Source organism: Lithobates pipiens, unplaced genomic scaffold (genome assembly GCF_037356315.1).
Source record: "Lithobates pipiens isolate NorthernLeopardFrog02 unplaced genomic scaffold, aLitPip1_a1.2 Scaffold_13, whole genome shotgun sequence".
NCBI lineage: Eukaryota > Metazoa > Chordata > Amphibia > Anura > Ranidae > Lithobates > Lithobates pipiens.
This window is the reverse complement of record NW_027507718.1, coordinates 485910812-485922973: the sequence shown is the minus strand read 5'-3', so window position 1 is coordinate 485922973 and position 12162 is coordinate 485910812. Positions and strand designations below refer to the sequence as shown.

Genomic DNA, 12162 nt, shown 5'->3' with positions numbered 1-12162 from the left:
AGGACATGAGAGCCCTGGGGGCTGGTCAGGAGGACCAGGACCAAACAGTCAGAAAATACTTCTGGACCGGAACCCTGAAGCACGTGACGTCAGCACCTTAAGTACCCTCTCCCAGAGTGCACAGCAAGAGTGACACTTCCACTGGGCTGGTTTTGAGAGAGAATAAACTCTTAATGCACCCAACTAAACTGCGTTCTAAACCCTGCCAGGGATGACAGCACCACCTATGGTCAGGCAGAACACCATGCAGTCCAGCCAGACTGGTACTGAAATCAAAATTTTGAGTAATTAAACCCAAAACCAAACTGCGGTTCCAGGAAAAGTTAAATGACAAAACACATAGCTCGTGCACTTCAGGAGCCGGCGCTACACACACTTACACACACTCCCTGTACTGTATCTATAAAGGAGGGGCTTCATCACCCCAGGTTGTCACCCATAACATAGAGAGGAGGTATTCTGTAATCCCAACACACTTTCTGATAACAATGCTTGGGATAAGACTACAGAGTGCACAGGACATAGGAAAGCCTGATTTTCTAGCAGGATCAACAGGTATTCTTTGCACTTATTGAACAGACATTACAAAACACTTTACTCAATAATTTTTATGATTATTATACAGGATTTATATAGTGCCAACATTGGCGGACTGACAACTCGTGGGGCCCCCGGACAATAGAAGATCATGGGGCTTACAGGTGGCCGCCATTCCGGGAGTAAGTAACGAACAAAACATATAGAGTACAGCAGTCAGGATGAGCACCACGCTCACATTAGAGTCCTCCCTTACATCAAAGTCCCAACATTCTCCCTATACATCACAGTCCGCAGAGTCCCACCCTATGGCAGAGCCCCCTAGTGTGCCACCCTATGGCAGAGCCCCTCCAGTGTGCTACTCTATGGCAGAGCCCCCTCAGAGTGGCACCTTCTATCAGTGTCCCCTTACACATACACCTTTGTACCTTAGTGCTTGGTGTGGTAGGCAGGTGGCAGGAAAAGGCCTTTAAATTAGAAAAAAAAAATCCACTTGTTGCAGGCTCTGGACTGCACAAGTGAGTCGTATAGCCAGTGGAATAGTGAACTGCTGTGGTTGGCCTCAGGTCTGGCATTAAGGCTTGTGAATAAAAGCCATGCTTGGTGTGTGCCTATGATATCACTGCACAGGTGTGTGCCCAGACCTGCCCTGCTGCCTGATCCGAGGCTGAGCTCAGCAGTTCACCATTCAGCTGCCTCCAAATGGCAACAAGTGGATTTTCATGGGCATGGGATTGATAGATAGACTTCTGTTTAGCGGCAGTAGGCACCCATTGAACATACACTATACACATACACAGTATACACACAGACATATGCACACAGAGTATACAGACACTTAGGCCGCGTACACACGGGCGGACTGTTCGCCCAACTTAGTTCGTCAAACAATCCGACAAACAGTCCGCTCAAAATTTGCATGAACGGACTTGACCACACACGATGGACGAACAGTCCGCTGAAAGCGTGCGCGATGACGTGAACGGCACGTACGACGGGACGAGAAATTCGACGTCCAATACACTGCAATGCAACCTTCGCCGTGTAAATCCTTTCTGAGCATGAGCGAAACTTAGTTTGTCGAACAAGCCTACACACGAGCTGACTGTCCGCTGAAACCAAGTTTCAGCGGACTGTCTTACGGAAATTCCGAAAAACTTTGTTCGTCAGACTGTCCGCTGAAACTGTCCGCTGAAGCCCACACATGAGCGGACTGTCCGCTGAAACACTGTTTAGCGGACAAAGTTGGGCGAACAGTCCGCCCGTGTGTACGCGGCCATAGACACACACACACAGTATACATATACACACATAGACACGCAGTATACATATATCCACACACATAGACATGGACATGCAGTATACATATATCCACACACATAGACATGGACACGCAGTATACATATATACACATAGACACGCAGTATACATATATACACATAGACACGCAGTATACATATATACACATAGACACAGACACACACCAGCACTTTTTACCAGAAAATCAGCCTGATTGAACACACTGCTGCCCCCATCTCCTGGCACTTGTAGTGCCCAGCAGCTCACAGACACATTAGGTAGTAATGCGGAAGAGGAGGGGACTGTACCTGTGTACTGGTGGGCAGGCAATGAGTAGGAAGGGTAGTAGAGATTGGGGGAATATCCTTCCTCCAGGAGAAGTGCACTTCTCACACAGTAAATCGATCTAACAGCTTCAGAGGAGGAGCCCTGCTAGAGCAAAAACACATCCTCCCCCTCCCTCCTGCTCACCAGGGGTAAGCCACTAACAAAAAAACACTCAGTTCAGCTCAGCAAACTTACCATCCAGCAGGTTGCAGTCCGCTTCACACTGCAGGCTGTTGCTCTGAAATCAAATGAGCCGTGCTCGGGAAAGGAGGCGTGCACACTGTGTTCTTATTGGCGGAGGAGGCAGTGCAGAGACGGGGCAGCTATAGCCTCCAGCTTTTCACAGCAAATTGATGTCGGCAAGGGACATTTCAGGGACAAATGTAAAAAAAAGCACAGATTTTTACATACTGTCCCTGGTTTTACTGAGGCCCCCCTAGTGGCCTTGGGGCCCTCGGGCACTGCCCAAGGGCCCAAATGGTCAGCCCGCCCCTGAGGGCCAACAATTTGCTCAGCACTTTACAAAACAAGGGGGGCAGAAAAGTTACAATACAGTTTGATAAAAAAAAAGGGTTAAGCTCTTGAAAATTTACAATCTAAAAAAGTTAATTTAACAGACTAAAAAGGATCAAATGTGAAGTTCACTATAAGGGTTTACATGCTGTATACAATACTTTCCTGAAAAAAACCTGAAATAACTACAGTGCATCAAAACAAGCACAGTGAAGAATGTATGCAACTGTGAGCATTAGGAATGAAGAGCCTGTCCCTACTTATCTTGCTCCTTTTTGCTGTACATGCTATTCACCGCTTAATGGATGCAACAGATATTTTCAAGCTTGAAATAACTATTGTGATCAATAAGAAGTGAAATTTTTTTCAAGCTGTCTGTTCTTTTAATTTTCTCATCTATTTGCTGCTTTTCTCTCTGTTCTCTTCCACTCAGCCTTCTCTGTAATTCCATGACGAGGATATGTCAGAACTACCACTAGGCCAATATCCACTCCTACCACTTATCTTTCCCAGAAATAACTTAGATTATACAGCTATGGAGTTCAATGGCTATAGTAGTGCTTTATTTTTTTATTTTTTTATTTTTTTTACGAAAGTCCATTTCAATTTATAACAGTAAATAACAACAAATACGGTACATAATAAGAAGCTGAAATAGTCCTTGAAGGTGCCAGAAAGGAACATCAAGCCATAGCACTGTTACGGTTTCTTGCGTGGTCCCAGCCACACTACACCTTGGGGAAGATAACTGAAACTTTCTCCAGTGTACGCATCTGTACATTGATCCTGGGTCACAGCAACTGGTCCAAACTAAAGCAGGACATCATAGCTTAGACGTGGGTCAACCCCCTTTTACCCAAATGGACACTTTCAGAGACCCTCAAAACCTCCACAAAAGCCTCAGTCGTTAAACCCTATGCTTGTACTCACTTTCTCATGTCTTTTTATCCCATTGTGAATACCCCAAAACAACATATTGGTAACGATTGAATTCAGGTGCACTCTATAACCCAGTGATGGCGAACCTTGGCACCCCAGGTGTTTTGGAACTACATTTCCCATGATGCTCGGCTACACTGCAGAGTGCATGAGCATCATGGGAAATGTAGTTCCAAAACATCTGGAGTGCCAAGGCTCGCCATCACTGCTATAACCTCTAAGATAGAATTGTGTATTGGATTCCAGCACTAAAGTGACACACTACAAGCCCACCATTACAGACAATACATATTCCAAACTCCCTATTTACCTTAATGTGAGCCTCATTCAATCGATCCACAGAGCGAGTCAAGTACCAGATGATCCAAACAACTATGCTGACTATACATTATGTGTACCTGGGAAAGGATATGAAGCACTCAAATGTATTGTCCTAATAAGCTCTTGCTTAGACTGGCACCCGAATAACTTCTGCTGACATGTAAGACCAAGATGTCGGGCAGTCTGTCGATGTATAGCGATGAGTTTCCTTAACCTGCCCTGGCTCCATCAAACCCCCTATTGCCTACCATTGGGCCAGATGTTAGCATGTCTTACTCCCCAATACACATATGGATGCCCTAGTATCCAGATCAAACACCCAGCAGACTCTGGAATAAAGAACAACACTAAATATACCCAAAATTCACAGTAACAACCAAACATTTACAGTTTGGATAAAATGCAACCATACATAAGCAAAATCAACACAAACAATTCGGCAAAGAAAGGACTTAAGGTCAAATGACCCAAAGAGGAAGAATGTACAAAGGGTACTTGTTAGACTCACATCTGCCTAATGTTCCATCCAACCTCCACCTCACTGCCTTATTCACTGTACGAAGGAGTTTGAAGAATAGTCTGTGGCTTGATGTCCTGCCAAATTAAAACACTATCTAAAAGCAGAAATAAATAGAAAATGCAATACCATTGGCATTAACCTCCGTGGCAGTACGATTATTTCGGATTTTAGGTGCTGAAAGCGTTACAATTATTTTGCATGAAAATTTGGTGTGGTCTGTAAGATTACATTATACTGTATGTATACTGTGTGTTTCATTTTTTGAATTTGGCGCCAATCTCTGTCCCCGTGCGTCGCAACGCTCGCAGGGCATGGAGATCGGCGATGTGATGAATCATGTGAGACACAGCTCGCTCATACAGCGCGGGGACATCGCTGGATCCAAGGGAGAAGGTAAGTAAGCGTCCTCCTGGATCCAGCGATGCGGTCCTGAGTCTGGCTCGGGGTTACCGCTTTTGGCATAAAAATTCCACCCCGAGCCAGACTCGGGAATACCGCCAGGGTGGTTAACCAAAAGGGCAAATATTCCCCTGAAGCCAAAGAGAAATTTATCCACAACCCTCACAGGACATGGCAGTAAGTCCCTCACAGAGAGAACATTTAGAACTATACCTTTACCATATTGGTCAGTTATTGGCCCACTGATCGAAATTATTTGAATACTTTATTTATTACAGGTACTTATATAGCACCATCAATTTATGCAGCGCTTTACACATATATATTGTACATTCACATCAGTCCCTGACCTCAAGGAGCTTACAATCTAAGGCTCCTTACTCACATTCATACATACACATACTGTACTAGTGCTAATTTAAACAGGAGCTTATTAACCTACCAGCATGTCTTTGGAGTGGGAGAGAAAACCGAAGTACTCGGAGGGAACCCACACAGGCACAGGGAGAACATGCAAATTCCAGGCAGGCAGTGCTGTGGTTGGGGTTCAAATTGATGATCCTAGAGCTGATAGACAGAAATGCTAACCACTTGGCCACTGTGGTGCCCTTGTGCTGCCCTTGTATATGGCACAGCCTGCAGCTGCTATCCCCCACTTCCTTGCTTGTTGGGGCTAACAAATTTCCCCATGCGCAGGATCACAAGGAAGGCCAATGCAAGGACTACCCGAAACAAAAAATTACTCATACTGAGATGAGCAAATATCATCCACCAACCTCACTGACCAGGTCAAGCCACTCTTCCCATGCTGTGAGTAAACTGCCAAAGTGGCTGCACTTATGGACTGCTAAAGGCAGTCTACAGAGCTTCTGCGAACAAGGAATAGCTTTTTTCTTTGCGGCTGATGTTAACAACCAGAACTTGTCACATTAAAATTGAGACAAAGATTGGGGCACACAATTGGAACACCCAAGTATATGAACTGAGTAAATAAAAGTATTCAAATGCAAGCATGCTAGTATAATGGGCCGTATTATAGGATTATACTGTTGTAAAATCTGATTGTGTGTGGGCTCTATCGGACTTTTTTCCGTTGGAAAAAAAAAAAAGTTGAGAGCAGGTTCTCAAATTTTTCCAACAAAAAAATCTGATCAGACTTTTTCCGATCGTTTGTAGAGGATTCCGATGGGACAAAGTGCCACGCATGCTCAGATCAAATTACGAGACCAAAGCTATTGGCTACTAGCCTCAACATAGTCCCATCATAATGAACAAATGTCATCACGTTCGGAATGATCAGATTTTCCGACAGCTTTATCCAACCGTGTGTTTGCAACACCAGTTTAGGACAAAATCCGTCTGCAAAAATCTGACGGATTTTGAAGCGGGAATGTCCGACCGTGTGTATGGGGCATTACAGGTTTTTGGAGGCTTCTGAGCTTTTAAGAGACAAACTGTAATGTGAACCTGATGTCTATAGTTTTTGTATTTTAAGTTGTTATTGGGTACATTACATTAACCCAGTATTTTCTCTATAGGGTCTTTAATATAACGTTTAATCACAGTTAGGTTCAATTAGGAATGGAATGTTATACATGTGCCAAGTTTACAGAAAACGCTCATTCAACTGCTCAGTGCCTGGTCTGAAGGAATTTAATGGGTGCATGTTTGGCATATCATCCAAGAACTTGGGTCCTGAACCACAGTTTGAGGTATCTGTAACATCACTTCAGCAGAGGTTCAGGAGAACTGCAAGGAGAAATAACAACCAGTTGGCATGGTACCTGGTTAGATGACAGGTTCTCCGATAGCAAGGAGGTTAGTGCTTTGACTCCCCCCTAGCTGTCCATCTCGTTGGTCACCAGAAGTGAACTAGCATTACGGAGATCTATAGCCTGTTTTGGGAAGAGGAAAGTTAAGTGAGAGCACATGTGAGGTCCGTGCTATGTGCTCAGTGGGACCCCATTCTGGGAGTGAGGTAACAGAGATATTCTGACTGGTGGAGTGGACAGAGGCTCAAATTTTCCCTCCAAATGCAACACAAACATTAGTACAAGTGTGTAGGACATGGGATGAAGATATATATGGAAGACCTTCTTATGTTGGGTACTGCACATATGTGCCTCATCTCTGAGTTGGGAAACTGCCTTAATGTTTGACTTTTCACATGACCGCGGCTCTTGCCTGGTTTCCCAGGGCATTGGTAAACAAATCTTCGGGTGAAGTATTACCCCACGTGCAAGGGTTATTGACTCTGTTCAATTCCTGGCATAGCCCAAAAACTCACTCCAAAGGGGGACCCTCTCGTGTGACCCTCGCTTGGCGCCCAATGAGAGAGGGAAACATGGAGGATGTGATGGACAACCAGTCAACTCCCCCTTACAAGCAGACTTCGATGATTTTATTTTATGGTAGATATACGAGCCATATATGAGCAGTTCATGATTGGTAGGGTTTACTGTTTCTGTCGGCTCACCTGAGAAATGACCTGACGGTGACGCTGGCTGGTCACAGAGGCAATTAAAGAGTAGATACGCTTTGATCACCTATATGGCCTTGAAGGACTGGGCAACGCCATGATGTTACTTCCGTTCCAGAGTGAAAGAAAACATTATTATATATATATATATATATATATATATATATATATATATATATGTTTTTTTTTTTTTGCTTTTAAAGTTAAAGCGGGGTTCCACTGCCTAAATCGTTTTTGTTTTTTTAAATACAATGACATTGATTATATTATTTAGAATTAGTACTCACTTGTTCCATTTTTGAAGTCTTTAAGATATCTATTTTATCAATAGAAATGAAGCTATATTGCGTTTTTTCATTGGTTCTCATCTTGCCTGTGGGCATGTGAAGCCCACAGGCATCCTCTTCCGGGATACAGTGTCACTGATGTCCCAGCATGCACTGCGCGCTGTAGCTCTGCTCTCGCGCATGCACAGTGACTTCAATTCGCAGCGCACAGACTCCTGGGATCAATGAGAAAAGATCCCAAGAGACAGTGCGAGACAGTGTGAGTTGCGGAAATGACTAAATAGCCACACAAACCCCGCCCATATCCGCAAGACACACATTCAGGAACAAGAGAGATCACAAAGAAAAAAAAAGGTACATTTTAAACCGAAAAAAAAAAAATGTTCCGTTTTAGAATTAGAACATCTATGTGATCACTAAGAGCTATTATATGTAAAACGGGTGGAGCTCCACTTTAAAGAAGAGTTTTGGGGTCTTTTTGACCCCAGATCTCTTCATAAAGAGGACCTGTCATCCTTATTTCAATTACATGGGAGTTTACATTCCTTGTAATAGGAATACAAGTGTTAATCATTTTTTATATTATACAAAAAGATTGGGGGTATATATTGTGTTTTTTTATTTTTTTATTCATTAAAATTAATTTTTTTCCCTAAAAAAATTGCGAAATAGAATTAAAAAACGCTGCACAAATACCATGTGACATAAAAAATTGCAATGATAGCCATTTAATTCCCTAGGGTCTCTTTAAAAAAAAAAAATTATAAATATATAATTATAAAAATTATATATATATTTGGGGGTTATCAGCAACTTTCTAGCAAAAAATACTGATTTAAACTTGTAAACAAAAAGTGCCAAAAAAGGCTTGGTCTTCAATTGGTTCAGGAAAAAGGCTGTCAATTCAATTTAAAGTAAAAGTTCATCTAGAAAAGGCTCTTTTGACACTCGCTCTCTACTGTAAAACCAATGGCTTTCATGGGGCCCCTTAGGAAAACCATTCTTGGGCCCTTTAGTGATGAAAGGAGCTTTTATCATTGTAAAACATTCACTAGCAATGTAGTTCTGGCATTTGTCATAAAGTTGAGCAACTGTTTAGTTTTCTGAGCCACCAGGTTTTCTATAGGGCAGGTTATCAGGTTCTGTTTTAGAGAGTTTTTTGTGTGCGGTCTATTCTTGCTTCCATCATTATCCCCCTGGCTGCTTTCCCCAGTCTAAAGACTAAAATGAGGACATTTCCAGGGCTGTAATTATTTCCTATTATCTTCCAGATTGGAGTGACAGTCCCTATTGTGCATCCATATATCTCTGGTGGGCTTTGCTCCTCAATTATACGTCTTCTGAGTCTGATTTTTCAGGATCTGACCAAAATGTGTTAATACAATCATACTGATCTTGTATTACAGTACATTTTTATTGCCATTGACTCTCTATAATATTTATAGCTTTTCAAACCTTAGTGTAAGGGAAATCTAGGGACAATGTCTACGGCACCCACAAGTTCTTTCCATAATGCTTCGGAAACATAAAAGGAGTTCTTTTGCCTTTCTATTACTTATTAAACATTTTTGATCTTTCGCTTAAAAAAAAAAGAAAAAAAAAAAAAAAGAAAAAAGATTCATCCTGGACCGGAAGTGACATCATAACGTTGCTCCGGTCCCCCAAAGCCATAGAGGTGATCAAAGCCGATCTACCTTTTAAATGCCTCTGAGACCAGCTAGTGGCACGGTGGGATCCCGAGAGACACCAGTAGGGGGGAGCATTCCAGCAGTTCATGAGCTTCAGACAAAATCTTGATAAACCACTTGCAAACCACAACGTATATAGATGAATTGTGCTCAGCAAGTTGATATATACAGGGGCAGCCACTGATGACCACCTTCTAAAAATACTAGTTGCCTGACTCTGTCTGTGTTCAGCACTTCTCAGCCACAAACTTGGAACAAGCATGCAGCCAGTGAAAGTCAAAGTCTGGATTCCTTATCTCTATAGTAGCTTTGAATCAAAATCCCGAACATCACAGCCAGACAACATGAATTTGTTAGAGGGATAGACCAGCAATAGTGGCTTCTGTATTTCTCTGATGACAGTTTCCGTTTAACTGAAGCTGCTACATAATGATGGAGAGACGCAAAAGTTGACTTGTAGGCCCATGTGGAAGTGGATCTCCCAGGTGGTTAATGGATCAGAACCAGAACCAGACAGGGGAGCAGAATTTACCTGATCCTATCATCTCCCGTCTTGGAAGAGAATATGCTCTTCAAATAAAGAAACAAATGATTGAACAAAGAAGTCAAATAATATTTATTAAAATGAAGAAGAAATAAAATAAATAAAGATCATGAAAATTTAAATAATAAAAATGATAATAATGAACAAAAATAAATACCTAAATAAGAAATAAAATAAATAATACACCAAAGAAATAAAATAAAATAAAAATGAATAAAACCAATAAAATAAAAATGAATTAAAAAAAAAAACCAATAAAATAACAAATGAATAACATCAATAAAATAAAAATAAATAAAACCAATAAAATAAAATTGAATAAAATCAATAAAAATTAAATAAAAATAAATAAATCCAATACAATAAAAATGAATAAAATAAATAAAAATAAATAAAACAAATAAAATAAAAATGAATAAAAATAAAATAAAAATAAATAAAACCAATAAAATAAAATGATTGAAATCAATAAAACCAAAATAAAAATGAATAAAATAAAAATGAATAAAATAAAATTAAATAAAAATAAATAAAACCAATAAAATAAATTCAATAAAAATAAAATTGATAAAATAAAAATGGATACAATCAATACAAAATAACAAAAAAAGAAAAACACTATAAATGAAATGGAAAAAAAATGTCAAAGCAAAAAAAAAAAGACTTACATTTTTCTTTTTTTAATTAACAATGTTAGCATGAAGAGATGAATGAGAGGTAAACAACAATGGCTAGCCTTTGCCTTACCTGTAGCCTTCAGGATGCTGCAAGTCACCCATTCACAGCACGCAATAAGCCCCCATCCCGATGGAGTCCAAGAATTGACCAGTTGCACAAGCGGCAGTTGAACGACTTGCAGTCCATTGATAAAATTGCACTGCAAAGGGATCAGCTGCAGACAGAAGAGTCATTGCCCTCAGCCAGAAGAAGAAGTCAAGGAGGCAGAGACAGAGGTGTGAGCACAGAGAGAAGGGGAGGCAAGTCACAGCGCAGGCTGCTGTGCAGGTAGGAAGAAAAGCTCACACAGGCAGGAAGGGCTCTATATTCTGAGAGCAGAGTGTATACCAGAGACATAAGGCAGAGACTGGTGCTGCTTAATATCAGCTGAGAAGTAAAAATCATTGGGGAGTAGAGTATCTAGGCAAGCAGACAGCTGACAGCAACAATTCCAATAACCACCACAAGAGGGCGCCTAATGTTATGTAATGTTATATAAAGTCAAGTAATGGAGAAAAATAGGTAGAAATAGATTGTTCTGTAATGGTGACATTTTAAAGGGTTACATTGAAATTGCTGAATGCACAACTAAGGGCTGCCATGCATGCTACAATCTGACTGTAAAAAATCAAATTTAAGGTTTTAGTTTACCTTTTTCAGAAAAAAAATGTATAGGTGAACTAACACCACTAAAGGTGAACTAACTATATATATATATATATATACATATATATATATATATATATATATATACATATATATATATATATATATATATATATATATATACATATACATATATATATATATATATATATATATATATATATATATATAATCACAAAACTGTCAAAGGATATCCCTTCAGATGAAATCCATAAATATATATATAGATATATATAGATATATCTATATATATATATATATATTCACATAAATGAATCATAGTACTGGATTTCATCTGAGGGGATATCCTTTGAAATGTGCAAAAGTTTTGGACAGGTGTGAAAAAATTCTGTAAATTAACCACATACGGACCGTCCCCAACAACGGTGTTACGTCGGCTGTTTGAAGGAGGATATCACTGTTATGGCTAGCTGCCATAACCCCGATATCCTCTTCTTCAGCGGGCGGTCCGCTACAAGATAAAAGTGGTCTCTGCGCGGATTCGCTGCAAGATCACATTTATCGGTGGCGGGAGAGGGGCTCGCCCTCCCGCCGTGATCCGGTGCCCTCCGCCGCTTACCGGAGCCGTCGGCAGCGGCAGAGGTGATTGCGTCCTGTCAGTAGCTGGGTATGGAGACAAGTGAGGGGAAGATGGCCCTCACCCGTCTCCATACAATTGCTGGGCAGAAGTGAAGTCAAAACGTCACTTCCATCCACAGCTCTTAAAGGGCCTTTTTTTTAAATAGTTTTTTTAAATGACAATTTTTTTTATTTTTATTGCATTTGAGTCTAAATATGAGATCTGAGGACTTTTTGACCCCAAATTTCATATTAAAGAGGTCCTGTCATGCTTTTTTCTATTACAAGGGATGTTTACATTCCTTATAATAAGAATAAAAGTGACACTTTTTTTTTGTTTTTAAAAA

The 12162-nt window shown here is 40.6% G+C and overlaps 1 protein-coding gene across 1 annotated transcript in view; it reads right to left on the bottom strand.

Moving 5' to 3' along the window:
- LOC143975534 (histamine H2 receptor-like) overlaps positions 1-10932 on the bottom strand; it is a 210536-nt gene extending 199604 nt beyond the window's left edge. Inside the window, exon 1 of the mRNA XM_077477995.1 lies at positions 10601-10932. The gene's annotated coding sequence lies outside the window, so the exon portion shown is untranslated. The remainder of the gene's footprint in view (positions 1-10600) is intronic.
- Between the last annotated feature and the right edge of the window lie 1230 nt (positions 10933-12162).